The sequence below is a fragment of the Pongo abelii genome, chromosome 7 (genome assembly GCF_028885655.2).
Source record: "Pongo abelii isolate AG06213 chromosome 7, NHGRI_mPonAbe1-v2.0_pri, whole genome shotgun sequence".
NCBI lineage: Eukaryota > Metazoa > Chordata > Mammalia > Primates > Hominidae > Pongo > Pongo abelii.
This window is the reverse complement of record NC_071992.2, coordinates 134,151,853-134,179,361: the sequence shown is the minus strand read 5'-3', so window position 1 is coordinate 134,179,361 and position 27,509 is coordinate 134,151,853. Positions and strand designations below refer to the sequence as shown.

The window sequence follows — 27,509 nt, the reverse complement described above, 5'->3', positions numbered from 1 at the left end:
AATGGAGAATTATTTGTTCGCATGTAGATAGTGGTGGAGTTGGTATGTTTCAGATTTAATGAAATGCAGAACAGAATAAATCCCTCCGGAAAGAAAGGAAAGAGGGGGTATGCTAGCCTTAGTATATGAGAGTAGTCAAAAGCCTGGATTTAAAAGTCAAAGAAACCCCAAAGTTGACACCTGGTCCCTATGCTAACTAGCTGTGTGACCTCCTCCATGTTACTTAACCTTTCTGACTTCCCAGTTTCTTTAGCAGCAAAATGGAGATGTTATTATTAATATAACAGACCTTGTTGAAAAGATGAAATGAGACACTGTATGTAAAGCACTTTAGGAGGACATGTCCGTCACGTGGCTGTGCTAAATTAGATGTTATTATCCTGTCAACAGGCTGAATAGCAAGGGGGAAAAGTTCTAAACTTTGGAATCCTGTCGTAATACACACAGAGAGCTCATTCCTTGTGAAAGAATCCTCGTTTTGGAATGGGATGCTGGCTTGGGGAACTGCCATGACAAGGATATGAAGTTACAACTGTGATGGTGGTCCTTTGAAGAATATGTGGAGACTTTTCTCTATATTGGATTATTATATTTTTACTTTTTGGAGAGAATTACACTTTGAATCATTTCATGATTATTTGGCTAACAAAACAGGTGATTTCTGTGAATATATATATGTATATGTGTGTGTGTATGTGTGTGTGTGTGTGTGTGTGTGTGTGTGTGTGTGTATTTATTTATTTATTTTACCATGGACATGCCTTTGATGAAAAAGAAATACTTTGCTTGGTTATTCCTCCAAGTGGAAATGTGGACATTACCCTTTGTTCATGGCGGGGAAGATTTTTAGTTATTCCACATATCAGAATTATCTACGTGAATGGTTAGCACATAATTAGGATTAAAAAGTAACTAGTTGCAGAAAACTCATTATTTTTTCTGATTCTAAGACAGTAGCTTCATTTTGGGTACTAGAGAAAAGCTCAAGAGATTCACTGATTAATATGTATTGAGCCTATTACATAGCTGACAATGTGCTAGTGTTTTCACAGTTTCTATCTAACTTACAAAATAACTGAAAGAGGAAGAAAAATATTCTATTCCATATGTATTAGAAAACTATCCTTTAAGTTCTAAAGTTGGCTTATGATCTCCTGAATTGCACAATATTTATCTGCAGAACCTCGAAACTATTTAATCAGAGACCTCTGACCCCAAAATGCCAACATTACTCTTGGTGGTCTTTCAAGGTAATTCCCCTTTGTTTTTAATGTATCCATTGAAACACTAAATGGAAATATTTAGTGCCCTGATGCTGAGGGAATATTCCAACTAGCAGCACTGATTCCACTCCAGGTTATTAATTAAACAGTAGCAATCAGCCCATCTGATCTTTAATATTCTGTTGCTGCTGACTGATGCCCAGACATCAGACATTTTGTAATCTAATACAAAATTGCTCTGTGCTTAGGACTGAAGAAAAAAACACATAATTTATACTATGTTTTATCTTTATTTTCAAGTTCCAGAGTATACGCTGGTTGTATCTTTCTATGATTAACTTAAAACAAACAAAAAACAAACAAAAAAACAAGACACTACATATCTCAAGCCCAACATGAAGGGTATTGAGAGTAAATTATACTTAAATCATTTATTTCTGACTTTTCATTTTTATGTATTCATTTTTTCAACAAATATTTATTGAATGCCTACTATGTGTCAGGAGACATCCTTTTAGGCACCTGAACTTATAACAGTGAGTAAAACAAAGATTTCTGGCTGAGCGTGGTGGCTCATGCCTGTAATCACAGCACTTTGGGAGGCGAAGGCGGGCAGATCACCTGAGGTCAGGAGTTCAACACCAGCCTGGCCACTATAGGGAAACCCTGTCTCTACTAAAAATACAAAAATTAGCCAGGCATGATGGCACACGCCTGTAATCCTAGCTACTCGGGATGCTGAGACAGGAGAATCACTTGAACCCAGGAGACAGAGGTTGCAGTGAGCTGAGATCATGCCACTACACTCCAGCTGCCTGGGCCTGTCTCAAAAAAACAAACACACACACACACACACACACACACACACACACACACACAAAACCCACAAAAATTTCTCTTTCTGTGAAATTCACATTCCTCCCAAATGGAGGTTGTTGGAAAATCTTTAAGGTGCTCTTTTGACTCCTGTGGTTGTACTTGGAAAGAAGAATTAAACCAGAAGAGGAGATATTCTACAAATCATATTTGGGTGATTTAATTAACCTCTGTCCACTGTCCTCACTCCCCACTCCTTCACTGCTACCACCAACAAATACCATGCTTACACACATACCTTGAGGGGAGGAGGAAGGGAAGACAAATCAGAATTTGCTGTACATGCAGTATTCTAGAAGCCAATGTGGAGTTGACCTAAGGGGATCCTTATAAAAACTTAGCAGACAAGAATTATATGCACTTCATTGGAATTCCACTAATTCCAGATTTCAGATCAGCCGGGAGGGTTGTCTAGACTGAAGCTTTACATTGTTATCTTTAAAGGTAATGTAAATTAAAAGGATGGAGGGGAAATAGGTAAAGTGTATAAGTAAACAAATGATACAAAGCACTGTAATTCCCCAAATCAGTTTCTTTGACAATGCACAATGGTTTCTACTTAATACTGCATATTTTATAGTTTTCACTAACTTTAATCAACATAACCATTTAGCCAAAATTATGGTGACTTTCATCAAATGAACCTCATGATGAAAGTGTTGGGAGGGGATGTGGGTTGCATGTAATAAAATCTCCATATATTTTGCGTAAACAAACACACACATCATCCTCTTGGGAATAAAATAGTTAGCAGGAGCATTTTTAGAGATAGGGTGTTACTCTTTTGCTGTTGTGCCGAACCCCAATTAACCTCAATAGGGGCAGGTCGCAGTGGCTCATGCCTGTAATTCAAGCACTTTGGGAGTCAGAGGTGGGTAGATCACCTGAGGTCAGAAGTTTGAGACCAGCCTTGCCAACATGGTGAAACCCCATCTCCACTACAAATACAAAAATTAGCCAGGCGTGTGGTGTGTTCCTGTAATCCCAGCTACTTAGGAGGCTGAGGCAAGAGAATCACTTGAACCTGGGAGGTGGAGGTTGCAGTGAGTTGAGATCCTGGCACTGCAGTCCGGCCTGGGTGATTGAGTGAGACCCTGTCTCAAAAATAAAATAAAAAAAATGAAAAACCACCACCACCACCACAACAAAACTCCAGTAGAGAAGGCGCCGTGTTCAAAAGGCCAAAGAAGAGACTCAGCCAGCAAACAAGACATGGAGTTTCATTAAGGGCGTAATACAGGGGAGAGAGTCCAGTGGTGGCTGGCTGCACAGTAGAACCACCTTATGTACAGAAATGGTCCAGTGGCAGCTAGTTGGACAAGGTAACCACCGGCTCAGTGGCAGCAAGCTGGTCGGGAAAACCACAGCTGCCTGCAGACATCATGTACTTTATATGGCATTTAACTTAACACCTGCCGTAATGACCTCCACCTGGTAACCTTCATTTAACTCTAAACTCAACACCTCAATCCCCTATACAGCCTGTGTTCCAGGGAACAGGAAGGGAAGGAACAAGACTATTGGATGGGATGGGATGGGATGGGATGGTGGGAGAGCAGCTCAGATGTTCCTCATAGATATGGAAAGACTCTCCAGATTGGTCATGTCCAGTTTCCTACCTTGGAACACACATTCAGGTGCATCTGCCCTAGAGGGTCATTCTAAGGGTATGCTTAAATTATTGCTATCAGGGGTGTGTACCCTACAGTCACCTAGGCTGGAGTGCAGCAGTGCAATTACAGCCCACTGCAGCCTTGAACTCCTGGGCTCAAGGGATCCTCCTGCCTCAGCATCTAGATTACATGGGACTACAGGTATGTGCCACCATTTTTTTTCTTTTTTTTGGGGGGTGGGGTGGGGGGATGGAGTCTTTCCCCGTTCCCTAGGCTGGAGTGCAGTGGCATGATCTAGGCTCACTGTAACCTCTGTCTCCCAGCCCCAAGCAATCCTCCTGCCTCAGCCTCCCGAGGAGCTGGGATTATAGGCATGCACCACAAAGCCCAGCTAATTTTTGCATTTTTAGTAGAGATGGGGGTTTCACCATGTTGGCCAGGCTGGTCTCGAACTCCTGACCTCAAGTGATCTGCCGGCTTTGGCCTCCAAAATTGCTGGGATTACAGGTATGAGCCACTGTGCCCAGCAATTCTTGACTAATTTTTTTTTTTTTTTGGAGATGAGGTCTTGCTATGTTGCCCAGGCTGGTCTCAAACCTCTGGCCTCAAAATGCTAGGATTCTTCCACCTTAGCCTCCCAAAGTGCTAGGATTACAGGTGTGAGGCACAGCACCAAGCCCCCTTGGCTAAATTTGGTTTGCCACACTTTACAGAAGCAACATAAGCAGTTTCTGCTTTTCATAGCATAGATTCATAGAAAGAAGAGTATTCCAAATAGATAATGGTTTGCTTACTATAGCCACTGGGTAGTCTGAAGCATATTCTTCTAGCAGGAAGTGGTAGTTTTGCATATTACCTGGTGACTGAATGAGGAAGAAATCAGTGACCTAAACTGACAAATGAGCCCACTGAGGTGGCATTGTTTAAATGCACAAATCTGAGGCAGTGGAAAGAAGGAATTGATTACCTTGCTAGTATTTTTTCCCCTGCACTGACCATTCTTAATTAATACATGAGGTACCATTTACCCAAACAGATTTTTCAGCACTCACTTATGGAGGACACTAAGTGGCGAGTTCATAGTTCAGGCAGAGAGCTGGCAGATGAAGACTCCTTTCAACTATGAGATCTGTGGTTCTATGGAAGGCAACCATGAAAGGAGTTGTTTAGACCCTGTGTTTCAGGCCAGCAGCAGGAGCTCAGCCCGCCATTAAGAGTTTGTTCTGTGTGCATCTTGTAAGCACCTGAAGTTTCTCTTGAATGTTCTCTTTAGAAAGATCCATCGTTAGGGTGCAAGAGTAATTCTTATTTGCTGCAAGGATATTTATCCTCAACAGCATATAGCTGAATCTCACTTTGTATGTGAATTCTTGAAATAAGTGCACGTACGTTGCATGATTGCAAATTGCATCCAATTAGAATAGCTTATTTTAAAAGCTGTTTTAGAGAATTCAGAAGTATAGACTCATAAAATGTCAACTTATCCCCTAATATTCCTTTTGGTACATTTAGATTTCTAGGTGCTGGTTTTGCTTAAATTCACTATAAATCTTAATTGCAAAGCATATTCAAGTCGATGATTAATATCAAAGAAAACTATTTTTTTTATCCTAAGGCCCATATGCCAGAATCTCCCTGTCCCCCAATCTTTATGCTTCTTCCTCATATCTGCTTCAAAATCAAGAAATGATTGGAATCTGGGTGCAGTCGCGTGCACCGTGTAGTCCCAGCTATTCTGGAGGCTGAGGCAGGAGGATCACTCCTTGAGCCCAGGAGTTCAAGTTCAGACTGGGCAACATAGCAAGACCTTGCCTGTTAAAAAAAAAAAAAAGAAAGAAAGAAAGAAGGGAGGGAAGGAAGGAAGGAAGGAGGGAAGGAAGGAAGGAAGGAGGGAAGGAGGGAAAGAAACGCTTTGGATAAGAAAATGCCCTGAAATTTGGTCAAAGTTGGAGTCTCCTCAATGCCAAAGTAAACGACCATTTGCCCATTTACCCTCTACTTCCCACAAAACAGTTTATGACTCTTGCGCAGAGTATTGCAGCTTTTTCTTCTTTTTTTGATACTAGAATCACCAGGATAAGGGTGTAGTGTAGACCATCTCAGGCATATTTCATTGCTGTCATGTTTTTCCCCGTTATTATTTGAAAAACAAAGGATTTCTTGTAGCTCTTCAGTGCACTAATACTCACACAAATTGCCCCAGGCTTCTCATAAGTAGGAAGTTCCAAAATTAAATGTCTAATTTTGCTGCTTAAACAGCCTTCGTTGGCTCCGTGTCCAGGATGCTCTTATCACTTCCTCAAGATGGCCGCCTTAGTCAGTCGATTCCGTTAGAACCAAATTGTAATTAAACTATTTTAATTTTATGCACTGATTACAACATTTTTCTCTATTTATTATGCATGGTGAAAGTTCCTTACTACACAGATCCAGGTACTTATAATTATGTGCAAAAGTAGTGAAACTATTTTCTAAGCTGTATTCACTGACCTGATTTGTTTCTCTATCCAATCTCAGTTGAGTTCCTCTAAGACAGGGTGATGGTGGGTGGTGAATTATTTGTGTTTGGTTTAGATAAATAAAAACTGGAAGAGTCCATTAAGGTTGGAGCTTTTTATAAGCTTTCAAAGAAAGCAAAGTCGAGGTGGAGTTAAAATGTTGGGGAGGGCTGCATTTAGATTACTTGTACAAAATAGTTTCAAGTTTTACCATGAAAAGTGCAAATTGCACTAAATTTGAAGACAAATTCACAACTTTGTATATTTTATTGGGTATCTATTTTATTTATTTATTTATTTATTTATTTATTTTTGAGACGGAGTCTCGCTCTGTCACCCAGGCTGGAGTGCAGTGGCACAACCTTGGCTCACTGCAACCTCTGCCTCCCAGGTTGAAGCGATTCTCGTGCCTCAGCCTTGTGAGTAGCTGGGATTACAGGTGCCTGCCACCACACCCGGCTAATTTTTGTATTTTTACAAAAGACGGGTTTTCACCATGTTGGTCAGGCTGGTCTCAATTCCTGACCTTATGATCTGCCTGCCTTGGCCTCCCAAAGTGCTGGGATTACAGGTGTGAGCAACCACGCCCGGCCTGGGTATTTATTATGTGCCAATCTGTTGTTCTATCTAACATTCATGACAACTCTGTGAAGTCACAATGAAGCTTTGAAATGGTAAGTAACTTTACTATCTTTTAGAGAAAGTAGAGGCAGAAGTGGATTATGAACTTAGGCAGCCACCCTCCTTAGCTTGGGTTCCTAGATGCTGACACCGGGCTCAAGTGCCTGATTCACTGTGGTTTGAGCAGCTGTATTATGTAGAAATATTACAATGCATTTAATATGAGCTTGGGCTGTGTAATCACACAAACGTGTGTCCAATATAATTATCTCCCTAACTGTCTGTGATCTCCAGTGTCCTCATCTGTGAACTGAGGAGGTTAAATAAGATAATGGAAGGTGCTTATCCAGCATCTGCCTCATGCAAGTGATCATGATGACGGTGGTAAGGACTGTGCCAAGAACTGCCTCAGTTACATTGTCCTCTTCCTTAGGGGTATGCTTCCCATGGTTATAATTTGAAGACACTTCTGGCCTTAAAATATAGTGCTAGCTAGCAAGGTCACAGAAGAATGAAACAGAGTTGTTTGTGGGAAACATGAAGCAGAAGCGAGTGATGGACAGAGGTGGGGCCAGGGGAACAGGCTAGAGCTTGATCAGGGCCGGCCTTGTGTGCTAAGCAGGAGAGTTCTGTCTCCTGCAGGAAAAGGCTGCCTGTCCCTTGGCCAGCTTTCCCTAAGGCATGCAGCTTTCACAGGCACTAGCCATTCTTAAGCCATTTTCTCTTTCCTTCACTTTGTGCACAACCTGTTGGAATTTCTCAGGTCCAATGTGATGCTAATTGGAGGAAGTGTGACGTTGGACCTCCTCGGAGTTCAAACAGGGGCCTCTTGCAGTTAGAACCTAGACTGTTAGGTCAAGGGAAGTAACTAGGAATCAGTGCAGAAAAACCCAACCTATTGCTTGTTCTCAGTAGCCTCAGAAAGGAGATTTTGCATGTGGAGTAAAATGGGAATGTTATTTAGTAGAGGAGCCAGAGATGGTAAGTGCAAGAATTGTGAGAGAAATGGCATATTTAGGAAAGAAAAAATGGCCTTGAATCTGTTTTCAATGGAATAATTTAACTTTAGTAAATTACATACTTTTGCTTAGGCTAGTTGAAAAGAATGCTGTAGTTCTATGTGCAGGTAGTAAAATTAGTGCCTTTCGATACATAGTAAATGCTCAATAAATATTTAATAAGACTTGATTATTGTGTTTCTCTGATATGAAATTTTTAGACTCTAGTTCACTATTATCATTGCTTTAATTTGGAAAGCAAGTAAGCAACCTAATTATAATAGAATGATTTAAATAGAAAGATTATTTTTAGTTTAGATGTGATTCAGATAAATATTTTGATGACCTAGTCTTGTTTTCATTTCTATGTGGATTCAGTGTCAGTGCTTCTTCATTATCCAATTGTTTTTGGTGTTGGAGGGGAGAAGTGACTTACGTTTAATTCAAATGTGAGACAAGACACATGTTTGGCTCTTTTGGGAAGTCAAAGTCATTTTAGAAGGTTTAGGGTCATATGTGGGAAGTGTGATGATGTAGCTCTGTAGATTTCATTTTCTAGGCTCTATGCATACATTCTGTTTCTCTTTCTCCTGTGAACTTTCAACATCTGGATGCTTTCCTATGAGATGAATGTTGTTCACAAAGAAATTTATGCTTGAGGAAGGTCCTGAGGCATTCTTCCCTACTTTATGTTAGTCTTCATTTAAATAAGTTTCTAAACCTTTGAAGAGAAAGACTTGGTAACAGGAACTCTTGAGGTGGGTATTCAGTTTGTTAAAGGCATTAAAGACTGTTCTCTTCCCTCCTTTTCCAAAATAACCATTAGGTTCCACCTTTACCAGTCTCATTAACTCTGTTTTTAGAATGAGCTGATTGTTTGAGTTGGTTAAGATAAGATCACCTCAACATCTATGGCTGATAACTTTATCTCAAGTGTGTCTTTAAGGAAGTCCATTTCAACTGAAACATAGTTAAGTATCTTGAACTGCACAGATAGCTTTCAACTTTGAGCTGGAATTAGCATTTTTATCTTCTTTGGGAACTAGACCCAGAGAAGGAAAAGAATAAACTTTGTTTACTCCTTCCAGCCCAAACCCTCCATTAAAAATTTTTCTTAAAGTACAAAACGTTTGAATGCCCCATGAAAACATCTCAAATGATTGTGCTGGGTGTGTAAGCAGGGCAGGGTTTTACTGTTTTAAAAGTGCACTTGGGGGAACCTTGAGGAGTTTGCCTTTTTATAAACCCCTCTGATCTTCTAGGTGAGGAAACTGAGGTCCAGTGAGTGAAAGTTATTACTTCTGGGCAGAGCCAGGCCCGTGCCAGGGGCTTCCTGTTTCAGAGTGTGTCTCCTGTTGGGGCTCTCTCCGTAAGACCTGCAGCCTGTTTATTCCGGGCCGAGAGGCCGGGGGGAGGGCCCATTATGAACTCATTGCCATTCAGGGAGTTATTGGATGCTTATTAGAGGCCCCAGCATCTCTTTAGAGGCATTAATTTAGTAACACTGTTTCGCTGGTTGCATAGTTTGCAACTTAGTCAAAAGTAATGAATTTAACCAATCCTCAGCTTTCATCTTGTTTTAGCAGTCTTCTAAAAATATCAGCAATAAGGGGGTGATGCAAAAAACTCTTAAAACACACACATGAGATCTTCTGCTTTTAATATTTGCTGTGGTTTCTCTGCACTTTTGAGGCTCTTCCCCTCGTTGTGTGTGTAACTCTTGGTGACTCTTAACACAGTGTTGTCGCCAAGACACAAAGCAAAGAGAACGTGCCATGAACTGCTTCCCCGGAACTATCAGATGGTTCCAGTTAAGAAGGAAATTATGACTCTGTTGTTACAGCCTGGGAAAAGTGAAACAACATGTTTCAAACTTGCCACTTCATGGTCACGGGATTGAATTGGGCAGAACATTTCCCAGGCCCCAGCTGGTAGTGCCTCCTTCATGGAGGCGGGTATCTTGTGCCCACTCTGGTGTATTTGCACTCCCAGAACCTCCTTCTTTCTCTCTCCTCTTCCCACATCAGGAATATATGCTCATGGTTAAGGAAACCTAGCTTGGATTTCCTTGGAATATATGTCCATTTAATTTAGAATTTTAAGGCTGGATGCAGTGGCTCATGCCTGTAATCTCAGCAGTTTGGGAAGTCAAGGCAGCCGGATCACCTGAGGTCAGGAGTTTGAGAGGAGCCTGGCTCACGTGGTAAAACCTCGTCTTTACTAAAAATACAAAAAAAATTAGCCGGGTGTGGTGATGTGTGCCTGTAGTCCCAGCTATTTGGGAGGCTGAGGCGGGAGAATTGCTTGAACCCCAAAGGTGGAGGTTCCAATGAGTCGAGATCATACCACTCCAGCCTGGGCGACAGAGTGAGACTCTGTCTCAAAAATTTTTTTTTTGGAGTTTAAGATGAGAAAGCAAAGGGAGCCTTTTCCTCTATGTTGAAATACTTCCTTGGAATCATTTGGTAGATTCTCATAGAATGGTAGTCAGAGTCTTCCACCAGTAGTCAGGAAATTCAAGTTTCACTTCCTTTTTATAAACCCCTCTGATCTTCTAGGTGAGGAAACTGAGGTCCAGTGAGTGGAAGTGATTACTTCTGGGCAGAGCCAGGCCCATGCCCATGGCCTCCTGTTTCAGTGTCTGGGATCCCCTGACTTGTTTTTTTTGCTGTTAAAAAAAAAATCCGTAGTTATCACTTTCACTCCTTTTCCTGTGTGTGTTGTTGTCATTCATTAATAATGCTTAAAATAGATGCCAGAGGCTCAGATTATCTGTAAACAGCAAATACTCTAAAATCATTTTGATTTTTAAATCTGCTGCTGCTTTTGTCATTATGTTAATGTTCCATCTTTTTGAGTATTGTTTATTGTAATGTAAGAACCAGTCATGCCTGGGGTACACTCAAGCTGGATCCTTGACATAAGGGCAGGCTGGGGTGAATGGTGGTACACTCTTGGTAAATGTGACATGATAAGAAATATATATTTGGGCCAGGCACATTGGCCTGCACCTGTAATCGCCGAACTTGGGGATGCCAAGCAGGCAAATCGCTTGAGGCCAGGAGTTAGAGACCAGCCTGGCCAACATGGTGAAACCCCCTCTCAACTAAAAATACGAAGATTAGCTGGGCGTGGTGGCTCCTGCCTGTAGTCCCAGCTACTCAGGAGGTTGACGCATGAGAATCGCTTGAACCCGGGAGGTGGAGGTTGCAGTGAGCTGAGATCACACCACTGCATTCCAGCCTGGGCAACAGAGTGAGACTCTGTCTCAAAAAAAAAAAAAAAAAAAAAAGAAAGAAAGAAAAAGAAATATATATTTGGTCTCTGCCCCTTGACACCCAGCTGCTAAAACCCTTGTAATTTCCTGAGTGATAGAGGTGATAAGAATGTCTTCCACAGAATTCCCAAATCCCTTGGAATTTCCTGGGTGATAAACCATCTTTTGTTCTAATGAGGTGATTCTTAGTGGGTTCCTGGATAGCTTCAAAGTGGTGATGTCATCAGAAAGACCAAACTGTCATTAGAAGCTTGGAACTTCTAACCCACCATACCCCTATTCTCCAGGGAGGAGAGAGGGGCTGGAAATTGTTTAATAATCTATCATGCCTATGTGATGAAACCCCCTCAAAATTTCTAAACTATGAGGTTTGGAGAGCCTCCAGGTTGATAACCATATCCACATGCCGGGAGGATGGTGCACCCCGACTCCATGAGGATAGAAGCCTCTGCGTTTGGGACTTTTCTGGACATCACACAGTGTACCTCTTCATCTGGCTGTTCATGTGTATCCATTATGTCCTTTTTAATAAACCAGTAATAGTAAGCTCTTTTCTTGAGTTCTGTGACCTTCTAGCAAACGATTGAACTTGAGGAGGGAGTCATGAGATCCCCTGACTTGTAGGCAGTTGGTGAGAAGTATAGGAGACCCAGACTTGTGATTGGCATTTGAAGTGAAGGATAATCTTGTGGGACTGAGCCCCTAACCTGTGGGGTCTGCATTAACTCTGGGTAATTACTGTCAGAATTGAATTCAATCATTAGATATCAAGTAGGTTTCCAGGAAGTTGGAGAACTTGTTGTTGGTGTGAGGGGAAGAAACTCACAAATTTGGTGTCAGAGCATTGCCAGTAGAGAAACAGGTTCCCCCCCATATGAGTTGGATGGTGGTATGCTCTTGGTAGGGCATTTGTTTTAAATAATTCACAGATGCAGAGTGTTTGGAGAACCGTAATGGAGTTTTGAATTATATCCTTGTATAGGTGGGATTACAAATAAGACTCCAAATATAGGCCTGGTTTGAACCTCAGTTGTATTCATTGTTTGTATCATCTAGCAAGGACATATATAATCTAAATAACAACGAATAGAGTGGGAGGGGAGCTTCAGAGTTGGCTCAGTCCATGGCTCAGTCATACCCCTAGAGTTTTAGACACTTTACCTTTCTTCACTTTGCCATCTCAGCATGCCAGTTTGGGTCACAAATGGACATCTTATGGGGGCAAGACAGCTGTAGACATCACATCAGAGCACAGCAACTTCTAGTCTCCTCCTTGGGTCTCCTCTTAGGAGCAAGAAGACTTTCCTGGAACCCCTTAGCAGACTTCCTCTCTGCTTCTCTGTTTAAATCATTCACTGGCAGAAGAGCAGTACCCTGGATAGCTAGGGCAGTCAGGAGCCATCCCCTGAGGGGCAGTCAGAGCTGGGCTTCTGTTAGTCGCCAGTCAAGCAAACAGCCCCTGGGAGGAGAGGAGATACACAGGAGAGATTCTTCTAGAAAGGAAGAACAAGACCAGAAATGGATTACTGCAGCCTGTTTCCTTAGTTGTAAGGTGGAGATAATAATAGCACTTAATAAGATTATTGTGAGAACCAGATGAGTTAATACATATAAAGCATGCAAGACAGTGCCAGGCACATAATAATCTTTCAGTAAATAACAGTTTTTTAATTTTAATTTTAATTTTTATTTTTTCTGTTGTTGTTGTTGAGACGGAGTCTTGCTCTGTCCCCCAGGCTGGAGTGCAGTAGTGCGATCTTGGCTCACCGCAACCTCTGGCACCTGGATTCAAGTGATTCTCCTGCCTCAGCCTCCCGAGTAGCTGGGACTACAGGAGAGTTTATTTGTTAATACATCGTATGTATTATTATTATGACAATATTGAAGGCATTATAATCTATTGGTTTTATAAGAAATGTTAAAGAATGGGAGAGGTGATAAAACAGTTGCAGGGATGACCCAACTACATGGCTGCATAACACACTCTAATCTGAAATGGGAGCAGAGGCATCATTCACTCTCAATAATTTGGGGCTGGTTGTTTGGCACATTGAGTCATAAGCATTTGAGTCTTCCAGGGTGGCACTGTCACCATAAGTGTGACCCACAGATTAGATATGAGATAGGTGGAGTGGAGAAAGCAAGAGTAGCTGAGAGAGCTTGATTAGGCTGTTTGCTTCATTGGGGCTCACAGTACTCAGAAAAACCATTTGCAGAATCATGGGAGCAGAATAACCATTTCTCCTATAATCTGGGGTCCCAGGCTTTAGGATGTATCCGTACTCAGTGTAAAACACTAGGTTTTATTCAGTGAGTGGCAGACTAGCACGGTTATGCTAGCTGAATCGTCTTATAGGGAAAGATTATAGCAGATATATGTATATCTATCTATCTAACTATTTATCTCTATATAATTTGTATAGTTGGCTGAGTGACAGCTGAGGAGCCAGCTGGGTCAGAGTTCAAAATAAGGTAACAGTCTACAAATCCCTAGAAGACTTGAGCAACAAAAGAGGGAATCGTTATTTGGACACAGTGGGGAAAGTGAACGAAAAGAAGAAAGGCAAATTAATTAAGATAATTAAAACACAGACATTCTTGGCAATATTAAAAGCTATTTAATATTTGGCTTTCTAACTCTACTATTCAGTCATTTACAAAATATGGCTTATAATATCTCAGTTGATGAATAACCTTTATTTTACTATAAAATTCATGAACTTCTTTGGTCTACACAAATCCATCTTCCATTTTCCATGGCTTACCTCATTTAAGCCAATGCAAAACTGAAAGTGGGGAAAAGAATATTGAGGCTTTATTATGAAATGCCTTCTCATCCACTTTTTTTTTTTCAGGCTCACTCTGTTGCTCAGGCTGGAGTGCATTGGCATGATCTTGGCTCACTGTAACCTCCACCTCCTAGTTCAAGTGATTCTTGTGCCTCAGCCTCCCAAGTGGCCGGGATTACAGGCATGAACTACTACACCCAGCTAATTTTTTGTGTTTTTAGTAGAGACAAGATTTCATCATGTTGGCCAAGCTGTACTCTTGACCTCAAGTGATCTGCCCACCTTGGCCTCCCAAAGTGCCGGGATTACAGGTGTGAGCCACCGCGCCTGGTGTCTCACCACATTTTTTGAGGGTTGATTTTATTTTCGTGCTAAACATAGATTCCTTAAATGACTGTCATTCTCATCTTCCTTTTTCTGCTGTTTAGCAGGCTACCTGGAAGGCAGTACTACTCTGTAAATGTTTGCCGAATAGTTTTTGAACAAGTATGAACCAACTATATTTTAAAAGTAATTTGACGCTAATTTTGTATTCAAATAACATTGTAGTAATTCATAATTTATTACCTATACCAGTAATGTGTATGCTATTTAATAAAGACAGAATGTGGTGACGTGTATTTAAAAACAGGATTTTTATGACTGATGTGTGCTGGGTGATTTTCCTAGGGTAATTACCGAATTAGTTATTTTGGAAGCCACTAGGAGCCATGTTTTTATGTGTTCTGATACTAATAATTTCTGACATTGGTTTAATTTACTCTTATGTTAGAAAGGTCCAAACCATCTAAACCAGGGGTCAACAAAATAGTAAATATTTTTGGTCTTGTGAGCCATATGGTCTCTGTCAGAACTCTTCAATTCTGCCATGGTAGCTTGAAAATAGCCATAGATCTTACATAAATGAATGAGTGTGGCTGTGTTCCAATACAACTATTTAAGAACCTGAAATTTGAATTTCATATATTATTCTTCTGTTGATTTTTTTTTTTTTTTTTTTGCTAATGCTTTAGAAGTGTAAAAATCATTCTTAGCTTGCAGGCTGTACCAAAACAGGTGGCAGGCCAGATTTGGCCATGGGTTGTAGCTTGTAGACCTGATGTAGTCCACTTTCTAAATCAAGAGTAGCCAGAAGAGTGGCTTGTATGTAGTCATTTGTCTATGTCTCTATCACAGTCATAATTCCTTTGGTTCTTGTTATTTGTCTTTTTCCGTAGGCAGCAGGTATCTTCCATGAAGGCAGAGCCATGACTCATTCTTCCCTTGTGTTCCAAGGGTCTAGTTGGTATGAATGTATGAATGAATACATGAATTAAGTTTACATCTCAGAAATTGGTGCTGTGGTTACTGAATTACAAAATATGAAATGTCTTTTGAGAAAATCACAAAAACAGGAGTCTGCTTATGCCGTTATCCCATTTGCTGTGAGACCCTGAACCTATATTCTCACTTTCATAAACAGGCTTTGTATAACATGTGAAAGATAGATGAGTAAAAGAGGCCAATTTAGATAGGGAAATATACAAATCATTTGAGAAAGACTTCCATTCCTATTGACTCTTGGTTGCCAAGTTATTTCTGTTCTTCCCTTAAAATAACCAGTCACGATAATACTCTAAAACATTACCTATTCTCTCACTTTCTCCTTTTACAGAGGGATTGATCAGCTCTCAGAAAAGGTTTCCATAAGGAAATGATCTCAAATACAATTAGGTTTTTTAACTAATGTGTTTTTATATTATTATTTCTGACATTGATTTAATCCTTATCTTATTTGGGGTCCAAAATTCAATAAGGCTCCCCCCAAAATATAATTTGCCTCTTTAGTTATAAGTATAGAAACTTACAACTTTTTTAAAAATAATTTTTGTTTCTTCATGGAGTACAATGTAGAGAGCCAGTAGAGTCCACCTGTTAAACATATGATAGGGTGATATGCCCAGTCTAGTTACAGAAAGCTCCTGGTTAGGACCCAGTAAAACAATCAAGGTGAACTTGAATAACATCTTTGTGTACAATTCATAGTCCATCTATTCTAATGGTCCAATATACCTATTTCTTAAAATCTCTTTCTGTGCCTGTTTTTAAACTCATTTCTTCCCCCAATGTGTTTATCCCTGGTTCTATCAGGGTAAGCCCTAAAGGGACAATTTGGACTTGACCCTGATATTGGCAGAAGATAGCTTTTCTCTTATTGTGGCCGCTTTCCTTTAGCCCTCGTGTTATCCTGTCTTGACCAAGTAAAGGTTCATTGTGGCAGGAGCTTACATAAACAGGAATTGGACTCATACCCCATTTCTAGGAAAAATGGGAACAGCAGACATTATCTGATGTAAAATGTGTTGAACCCTGAACAAAGTACTCAGTGTAAATCCGCATTTGGCTGTTACAACCAGCCAGCTGAGAATCAGTTACTTGAAATAGCTGCTGGTCGAAAGGTCTGTGGCCTTTCCAAAGATGTGTTGTTGACTTTATGGCAAGCCTACTAGAACTTTCCTTGTTAGTGATTTTATTTTATTTTATTTATTTTGTTTGTGATGGGGTCTTGCTCTGTCATCCAAGCTGTAGTCCAGGGGTGTCGTCTCAGCTCACCGCAACCTCCACTTCCCAAGTTCAAGCGATTCTCATGCCTCAGCCTCCCCAGCAGCTGGGACTACAGGCTCATACCACCATGCCCAGCTAATTTGTTTTTGTTTTTTTGTTTGTTTGGTTATTTAGTAGAGTCGGGGTTTCACCATGTTGGCCAGGCTGGTCTCAAACTCCTGACCTCAAGCGATCTGCCCGCCTCGGCCTCCCAAAGTGCTGGGATTACAGGCATGAGTCACCACATCTGGCCTCCTTGTTAGTAATTTTAGAAGAATGTTTCGATGCCATCTAATCCTCCCTAAGTCCCAGTTATCTTGTCTTAAAAATGGGCATAATGTCATTTGTCAAATAAGACTGATATTGGGCTTAAAAGAAGTATTTTAAATAAAGTACTTAGGATAGTTTCTCAGATTAGCAGATCCTCAAGAATGATTCTTTTTCTCTCTTTCCTTTTCTAAATATCCCTTTGAAATCTTAATTAGTAAGATGTCTCTTTATTACCAGGTTTTATATTGTTATTTTCTATCATATTATTACTTATGTATAAAATAGTTGAGCTCTAATTACAATCTGTTTTGTAATTTTGCAGATGATTCACATGAAGCTTAAATGAATAACTTCCAAATGTTTGCATAAATATGATATATAACATGTATATATATTATATTTAAATATAATATGTATATATTATATTTAAATATTATATATAATATGTATATATAATATGTATATATTATATAATATGTATATAATATATTTATATATAATATGTATATATTATATTTATATATAATATGTATATAATATATTTATATATAATGTATATAATATATTTATATATAATGTATATAATATATTTATATATAATGTATATATTATATTTATATATAATGTGTATATTTATATATAATGTGTATATTATATTTATATATAGTATATATTATATTTATATATAGTATATATATTTATATATTATATATTATATTTATATATAGTATATACATGTATATATATACGTATATGTGTGTATGTGTGTTTATATATACACACACAAACTAGGTAGTGATATTAGACTTACCTGTGGATTATAAATATGTCACCTTTCCCTCTGGTCCATTATGATTTTTTAATGCTCTCAAATATTCCTAAAGCTATAAGTATGTAGGCTTATGATGGATGCATCGATTTTACATGAATATTTGGTATTCAAACTAAATGCTATTTAACTGGTTTCAACTGCCTTTTATTTTATCCAGCTTAATTTTGTCTTCCTTCTGAGGATAATTTTATAAATAAATTCCTAATATACTTAATAAGGATTAGAAAATTGGGAACTTGCAGAATCATCTGGTTCTGAGGGTGAACATGAGATTTTTGGAATGTTTGTCTCCCAAGGATGTATTAACCTATCTCTTAAATACTCTGAACAAAGAATATTAGAGTCATTAGACAACATTTAAAATTCAGGCCTATCTGCCCTTCCAGTTTCAAGTTGGAATAGAGTTGTCTTCCACTGGGGAATAATTTGTCTCTATTAATTGAGAACAAATGTGCATGGGTGTTTTAATTACACAGTAAATTAGGAGAATTTAAGATGCAGAATATGTGAAAGCCAAGAATTCAAAACCAACAACTCAAAACATAAGTAGATAAACAGGAAAAATATCTCAGCATAAGAATGCAAGCACGTCCCAAGATAAAGAGCGGGAAAAAATGAAGACCAAGACAAATTACTAGGGTTTTGGTGAAGTTCCTTCAAGTGGAATGATCCCATTTTTGGCTACAAGCCATTGTTGGCTAAAAATGGCAGGAGGAAGAAACCACACTCAAAGGGTTACTTTGAGATGTCTGACTTCAACTAGTGACCTTTTATGCATTCAGTGAAAATGAATATTGAGGATTTCCTATACAAATTTCAACTTTACAGAGAACTCCCACAGCAAGTATTCAGTTTAGGTTCATGGAACCCTGGTAGTATGTGTAAAGTTGTATGGTTATGAGTTTATGGGGGAAATAGGTCCAGAAGGTTCTTAGATTCCGAATGGAGTCCGTGATCCTAAAATATAAGAATACAACCTGCTGCTTGAGCAGTGTGAACATTTGTTGACCTTGTTCTCTGTCATTTAAGTAAAGTTAGCATCTCATAAATTGTTACTACTCCTTTTTTTTTGGCAAGGGCAGTCAGAATGACTTCTTTTAACCTCTCACCTCGATGTGCATGCCAGATACTTCCAACCAAACTTGGTGCTTCCTTGCAAGACCAACCTGCTACTACTTCAGAGCACCCTCCTCTATCTCTTCTTACTATAATGTATTTAGATATTTCTTATTTTTTTTTAAATTGCCCTAGGCATATGAGCCTTTACTGTAAACTACCTTAAATCTTTTTTGGAAAGAGGTAGGATATAAATTAAACATACACCTCCCCAAGATCTCAGAGTGTTGATGGACTGATTACAGAGACGGGGAGCAGGTATTTCCTCAATCATCACTGGAGGCAGAAAAATCACCTCCAAATATTTGTTCTCTGATAGCAGTTGGGAAAAGTCCTCCTTAAATGAGAGGCCCATGAAGGGATGAATAGGGATTTTGGCTGACCTCCAAAGCGAAACTAAGATAATGCCTGCCTTCCCAGTATTACTTGAGGCTAATTACTCAGATATAATTACTTGCACTCTGTGTTTTTGCTTCCAATAGGGTTGTGTCCTTGCTTTTGTTTATCTTGTATCCCCCATTAGACTTTGAGCTCCTTAAGAATTAAGGCTATCACTTCCTTTCTATTCATCATTTGTTCTTGAGGCAATGCTTTTCACAGAATAGTCAGGAATGCCATTTAAGTTAATGATTAAGATGTTAATCTCACACTGTTGCAAGTTAGGCAACTTTTGACCATTCTTTCTAGGAACCCCAAGTTATCCTCATTGTGAAGGACCCTAAAGTGAGCCTCAGGAGATTGTTTGTGGTGAAAGTGTCATCAACTTTGGGAAAGTTTCTGAACTTAGTGATGATTTGTGCTTTTTCAGGACAATTTGCGGTGCCAGCACTTAAGCGATAAACATCCCCCTTTAAATAGAGCTGATCAAGTTTAATTCATAGTACTCAATGCCTAAAAATTATAGGATGCAGATGTATATTTTTCATGTAAACATTACCTCAAAAGAAATTAAAGGAAAGAAAGAAAAAAGTGACTTTGGATAAATGTCAAGTATATATAATTTATGTGTTTGAGCTCTGAACAAACTGCTAGATCGTTTGGCCATGGTTGGAGAGACAGAACATTTTACCTGTCTGTAGCTGGGAATCAAGTGTATTTACCCACAAGAGTGGCTTATTTCCTAGTTTATGTGGATTACACACATCTGTGTGTAATCATGTCTGCCCTTTCCTCTGTCTCAAATCCTAAATGGAATTAATAACTTATTGTGGTCCCTTTTAACAAGACAGAACAGATCTCTCTGCCTCAGGCTTAGGAGGCTCCTTTATAATAATTCTTGGCTCGGGTAACCCATATACTTCTCAAAAATCCGCCCCATAAATATCATAAAACTGGCCTCAAAGCCATCCACGTTTTCCTCTGTAAAATGAAGATGAAGCAATTGTGGAAGAAGGAAGCCTTTTCAAAGAGAAGCCAGAAGTCAATTCTGTTTCATTCCTCCATGTAAGTTTCACTTTCCCCAAAGAGGAAGGTGGAAAGTCCCTCCGAATGGTGCCAGGTGGTGGTGTAAGCACTGATGGTGAAGTTCACGTGGGAACAGGAGAAGTTAATAATTCAGAGGCCGTGGGCCATCCCATCCTGCCCTGGATCAATGCCTGCTGTTTGCTGAAACAAGCTAGGAGCCCATGACTGGTCCTTGTGTACAGGATTGGCTCCATTTGTGGATGACGCTTTTGTCTGTTTTCCATGCTTGCCCAAGCTACGTGCGTGCTCCTGTAGGTTGCTCAGCGCCCTGGTTGTGTCTTGGCAGGCCCTGGCCTGTCTGTACCTTCCTTCTCTGTGACCAGCTTCAGGAGCAGGCCCCCGAGGGTGCTGGGATTAGGCAGCACAAATGCTTATGTAGGACTTTACTGTGCGCTAAGTGCTTTGTAGTCCCTTTTATTCGTCCTCCCTCAGAGCGTTGACATAAAGTAAAAAACAAAAAACCATTACTCAAGTCTTTATGCCAAGGGGAAAACTGAGTTAGACACAGTCAAATATGTCTCATTAACAAATCCAGATTAAAATGGAGACCCTCTAGACCCCAGTCATACTTTTGATATTAGATTACAGTTTCCTCATCCATAATACAGTAATCTAGGCCAGGCGCGGTAGCTCACACCTGTAATCCCAGCACTTTGGAATGCCGAGGCGGGCGGATCACCTGAGGTCAGAAGTTCGAGACCAGCCTGGCCAACATGGTTAAATCCTGTCTCTACTAAAAATACAAAATTAGCCAGGCATGGTGGCACGCGCCTGTAATCCCAGCTCAGGAGGCTGAGGCAGGAGAATCACTTGAATCCAGGAGGCGAAGGTTGCAGTGAGCCGAGATTGCGCCATTGCACTCTAGCCTGGGCAAAAGGAGCAAAACTCGCATCTCAAACAAAACAAAACAAAAACAAAACATAATACAGTAATCTTGTACATTGACATTTTTCAAATATTCTGTAGATGTAGAATCTAAGTCTAACATCTGAAATAAATAACCACAGACCAGGCACGGTGGCTCACACCTAATCCTAGCACTTTGGGAGGCTGAGACGGACAGATCATTTGAGGTCAGGGGTTTGAGACCAGCCTGACCAACATGGTGAAACCCCATCTGTACTAAAAAATACAAAACCTAGCTGGGCATGGTGGTGGGCGCCTATAATCTCAGCTACTCCGGAGGCTGAGGATGGAGAATTGCTTGAACCTGGGAGGCGGAGGTTACAGTGAGCCGAGATCACACCACTGCCCTCCAGCCTGGGCAACAGAATGAGACTCCATCTCAAAAATAAAATAAAATAAAAACCACAGAGCACTTCAATTGGAAGGAGAAAGTGGAGTCCCCTGATCCTTAAACTTGCCCCCCTTTGCCCAAATGGCCATCAAGGGCTCCGCGGAGTCCAGCTTGAAAAGAACTAGACTAAAAAATCACCAGGGTCTCTAAGTGCTAAAATGGAGCCTCAGAGAGGGGCCCTGATGATTTGATTGAGGAAGGGTAATGTACAGGGGTTACAAGCATGGGCATCAACACCCAGCTTTACCAACTTGCTGTGTGATGTTCTTAACTACTCTAGGCCTCAGTTTCCTCATCAATAAAATGGGGACTATAAATGAGATGATCTTTTTTTTTTTTTTTTTTTTTTTTCTTGAAACAGAGTCTCGCTCTATTGCCCAGGCTGGAGTGCAGTGGCGCTATCTTGGCTCACTGCAAACTCCACCTCCCGGGTTCACGCCGTTCTCCTGCCTCAGCCTTCTGGGTAGCTGGGACTACAGGCGCCCACCACCACGCCCAGCTAATTTTTTGTATTTTTAGTAGAGACGGGGTTTCACCGTGTTAGCCAGGATGGTCTCGATCTCCTGACCTCGTGATCCGCCCGCCTCCGCCTCCCAAAGTACTGGGATTACAGGCGTGAGCCACCGCGCCCGGCCGAGATGATCTATTTTTTTAGCACTGCGCATAGACCTGGTCCATAGAGGTTCTCAGAAATGGTGATATTATTTTCATTGTTGGTATAACAATGTCAATAATAATTGCTGTACTTTAAATTTGGGGGATAGGCTTAGAAATAGCATCAGTAATGAAAATTGCCTGTTCTTTTAATATGTGTATTCTTCTTTAATAAGCATTTCAACCATATTTGAGTTTTTCCAATTTTAATGGAATTGTTCTGTCTTAAAACCTATTGTGTGTGTGTCATGCCTACATAGAGTCTTCTGTGCAGAGTACGGTCATAGCTGGGCAAATCTGTTATCTAATAAGAATGTTCACTTTTTCACATTCATCAGTCAGAAACAAATACCAAATCAGCGGCTCTAAAAAGTAGCACCAGAACAATTAAGTTAAAATTAATGGAGCACTGAAACAATATATACTGCCTCTGGAGCATTAACTCCCTGATTTCACTTTTTTATTTATTTGTTTTTTTGGAGACGCTCTGTTGCACAGGCTGGAGTACAGTGGCACAGTCTTGCTCGCTGCAACCTCTGCCTCCCGGATTCCAGCGATTCTCCTGCCTCAGCTTCCTGAGTAGCTGGAATTACAAGTGCCCGCCACCACGCCCAGCTAGTTTTTTTGTATGTTTTGTAGAGACGGGGTTTTGCCCTGTTGGCCAGGCTGGTCTCCTGACTTCAAGTGATCTGCCTGTCTGGGCCTCCCAAAGTGCTAGGATTACAGGCATGAGCTACCATGCCCTGCCAGATTCCACTTCTTTTACAGTAGTTAAAAGTAGAATTAGGAGAGAGACAACAGATAAAACCCGCCACACACTTTTGATCTCCCTTCTGTCTTTCATACGGAAATGAGAGTTTCTGAGAAAGGTAGTTGAAACTAGACAGCAGATAACAGCCTATGGAGCACACAGAGGGAGTGGGAGGGTGAAACCTACAGCTTGGTGAGGTTTGCCAGGAGTACCTGCTGGGGCCCTGGCATAGGTTACCCTGCAACCAAAACAGGAATGACACTAGAAGAATGAGGCCTAAGTAACCAGCACACTGTCAAAGGAGGTGGGAATATCACATCCTAGCTACGCACTTCCTGCCCCAATATCTAAAGGTTATTTCATATGGCAAGCTAGAAACAAAATACACACGTACATTATTACACATGTAATATCAATGGCAAAATTTAAAATCACTGATAATTTTACCTCTCAGATATTCCTGGTGATTGTGATCTGTGTGCTCATACGCTGATATGTACACCACAGGCATGTACGTGCAAACACATACACGTACTTTCTTTGGCAAGAATATCATCGCTGCCTCCTAAAGTGCTTCTTTCACCCCGCAGTCTACTCTAGGCAGTTTCCATTCTACTGAATATACTTGTATAAATGCATTTTTTGGTATGTGACTATATAGTATTCCTTTGCATAAATGTACTATAATTTATCAAATAATTGTATGTCATTTGGTTGCAATATGCATTGTTACAATCAGTGCTGTGACTATTATAATCATAGCATTTCTTTACAAGCCTCCTCAGGTATTTCCATAGGATAAATTGTCAAATTGCCTTCCACAAAATCCTCCCAATTTATTTTCTTACTAGCAGTTTGTAGTAGTGTCTGTTTACCCCTACTCTTGCCATTATCAGGCAATGTTTACATTAAAGACTTAAAACCATTTTTTAAAATTGCCTAAATAAATGCTTCCTTAGCAAATACTCTTTAAAGAAGAAAGTAGTTAGGCTTTCTGGCTAAACTTCTTAGGGCTTCTACATGAATGTTTTCACAAACATCCATTTGAAAGGGCTACTGGAAAATTGGATATGGACTATTTTGTTTTATTATAAATGTGAGTAGCAACAAGATTCTTTGTATTCAAAAAGATGTTTGAGAGTTTCTAGCCCAGTGGCTTCATATGCAAATAATCTGTGGGTTCAAGAAGCTCCGTATTTCCCCAGGATCACTTTGACTGCTACGTGTCAGGGCTGGGAGTAGACCCTGGGCCATCCGATTTATTCAACTTGTAGAATTAGGATCGTAGCGTTAGTATATATCAAGTGTAATTTTCATTACATATGAATGTTTTAAAAAAATTCAACAGAACTTGTTGGATATTTGAGTATAATTTTCTTTTTCTTTTTCTTTTATTTTTTTCGGAGACTGAATTTCACTCTTGTTGCTCAGACTGGAGTGCAATGGCATGATCTCAGCTCACTGCAACCTCCGCCTCCCAGGTTCAAGCGATTCTCCTGCCTCAGCCTCCTGAGTAGCTGGGATTACAGGCGTGCACCACCATGCCTGGCTACTTTTGTATTTTTAGTAGAGATGGGCTTTCTCCATGTTGGTCAGTCAGGTCTGGAACTCCCGACCTCAGGTGATCCGCCCCCCTCGGCCTCCCAAAGTGCTAGGTTTATAGGCATGAGCCACCGTGCCCGTCCTTGAGTATAATTTTCTTACCATTTACTCCTACCAGCCTCTGTGCTAGGTTCTGGGGATATAAAGACAGGGGCCAGGTCTGCCTTTCCCCTATGTCATTATAGTCTCATAAGGAAGAAACCCAGAGAAGTGATGATAAATGTATGCCTCAAGTATATAGGTGGTGCAGTTGTGGTCTGTGCACACAGGTACAATGAGGATGCAGCAAAAGGTCTGATTCATTTGGGGTACAGACTTAATCGAAGACATGAAGCTTGAGCTGAGTTTAAAGAGTCAAAGAATTGGGTTTTAATCTATGGATGGGTCCTCCATGTTAAAATTAATGAGGTTGGACATTAGTGAGGCTAAGACAGTAGCAGCAGTTGATGGGAAGGTCATCGGTGTTGGGACCCATTAGACCTATAACTCCTTGAACAACTTACTTTGATCCTCAGTTGTCCCATCTGAAAATAGGATGATACTATGCATTCCACTTGTAGAACTAGGATTGTAGCATTAGCACAGACAGTGACAGTCATGGCATTCACAGTGTGGAGGGACACAGCAAGAGGGGTGAGGTTGCCCAGCCATTTGTACGTTTAGCCTGTAGGTCTTAAATTGGATGGCAGGAGGCTTGAAGTTGTGATTTCTACCTCATGTTTTCATTATAAAATGAGTGGTCACTTGAAGACAAGTGACAGTGAGTTTTGTGTTTGAAACTTTTAGAAGGATCCATTCTGGAATAACCAAAGATTTAACATGAGGGTGTGCCATGTATATGAACAGAGCTCTTCTGTGCCAGGTCTCTTAAGAAGGCTGGATGTGGTTTGGGCTGAAAAAATGATCATTCACGATCAACCCTTTCTGCGCTGTGTGTGGCGAATGCCTGGGTTTGCCTTCCTGACTACTTTGCAAAGTGTGTTTCTTTTTCTGCTTCTGTTGAATTTACCCTTTTTCCAGGTTCCACTCTCACTACCCTAGATCCAGCCTTACTGGAGGCTGCACAGACCACCACCTTTCTGAACTACGGGCCTAGCCTATTACCCGCTCCACATATTATAGTAGCAAAGTCCCTGCTTTAAAATTTTGCAGCTTAGGAACTCTGATTTTCTTATCTTCCTCTAAACTGTCCAGTGGCTGTGTATTTCCTGCATAATAAAGATCTGAACGTCTTACCGTGATACTTGGTAGAGCTGCTGGCATTCATCAGATATCCATGCCTGGATCGCCTGCACATGACAATCTCTCTACTTTGGTTGCTGCTCCCCTACTTGCCTCTGACTTAGGTAGGGTTCCCTAGAGGAGTCCTGAGACGGGGTTTCTCATGCAAGTGACTTATTGAGAGAATTATTTCTTTATAGAAGCCAGTAAAGGAATGTGAGAAGCAGGATGGGGCAGGGCAGGAAGCTGGGGAAGGATGTGGGTCTAGTTGAAGTCCAACCTCAGCCTTAACCCTTGGGGAATCTGCAGCATGAATGGCATGTATGGCCCCATGGAGACCCCATATCAGTCAGTAACTGGCTGTAGGCTGCCTTTGGGTGGGGACAGGTAATTACCCAGGCATTTCCCCTGCAAGATCCCAGCAGCCTAGGGGTGACTGCACTGACCAATAAAAGGAATACATGCAGGATGCCAGCAGCTTCCATTGTACCCACAGGTCAAACTCCTACTGATCCTTCAATACCCAGACAGATTTCAATTTTGTAAAGTTTTTCCCAGACCAGAAATTCTCATTCTGAACTAATGATGTTACCATCTCCCGAGTCTTCCTATGCCCCATTCTAGGCCTTATCTAGATCACCTTGTATCACTGTGGATTGGCTTAATGTCTGGCCTCCTGCTAGACTTATGAATTTCTTGAGGGTGCAGCATGTTTTAATTCACCTTTAAATAGCTACTCCCCAGACCCCAGGGCTGTCCCTGTGTAGCTGTTTAGTAAAGGTCGTTTGAATTGAAATGAGCTGTAACATCCTTCCTTGATGCCTAGTGCTTTTAGCCCTGTGGGAATGTTTCTTCAAGCCTTCCAGATATGGGGGGCTCTTCCAGGAATGCTAGCTCAGCTTGCCACTCTTTCCCCCCAAGAATTCAATAGCCATTGAGATTATACCACAGGTTCCCTGTGCCAGCATTTTCTTCCACCTGCTCCTCTGAATGTCAGTCTACATCATCTCACCAGTCAGCCTATGTCATCTCACCAGTCAGCCTGGGCAGGTAGCCTGCTGTCATCTGCTGCCCACATGGGCTGGGCCCTAGGGTAGATGACTTGAAACAAGTATTACTTCTTGGATGACATTCTGGCTGCCACTCAGAATCTGACAGTTGGTAAATCCTGGCCTGTGCTATTGAATGCCATGACTTATTGGTGTAATGGTGAAAATTGTTCAGAGGAAGACTGGGACATCAATGGTGGACCCAAGAATCATGTCAGGGGATGGAAAAGGGCCACCATGTCCTAGTTTGGTCTAGAACTAGATTCTGCAAGTTACAGTCACAATCCAATAGCCAAATAGAAGCACTCATTCATTCATTCATTTTCTCAACAATCTTCTGTTTCTTCTTTTCTATTTATTGTGTGCTGGGTGAGGGCAAAAGTGAATAAGATGTGGTTTTTGCGTTCAAGGAATTGGCAAGGGAAGGAGATGAGATTGAGACAGATGTGTGCACAACTCAGAATAATGAAAGGAATAAAGGATATGCAGCACAAGAAAGGAAGTGCACAGGACATTGGTTAAGAATGTGGTACCTGAAGTTAGAGGGCCTTGAAGTCAAATTCCAGCTCCATTAGTTATCAGTTGTGGGACTTTAGGCAAGTAATTTAATTTTCTCACCTTCACTATTTTTCTTTTATCTTTTTTTTTTTTCTTTTTTTCAGAGATGGAGTTTCACTCTTGTTGCCCAGGCTGGAGTGCAGTGGTGCGATCTTGGCTTACTGCAACCTCCGCTTCCCGGGTTCAAGTGATTCTCTTGCTTCAGCCCCTCGAGTGG

General features: G+C 40.7%; 1 protein-coding gene across 1 annotated transcript in view; it reads left to right on the top strand.

Moving 5' to 3' along the window:
• Positions 1-27,509, top strand: part of EXT1 (exostosin glycosyltransferase 1) — a 314,893-nt gene that overhangs the window by 145,278 nt on the left and 142,106 nt on the right.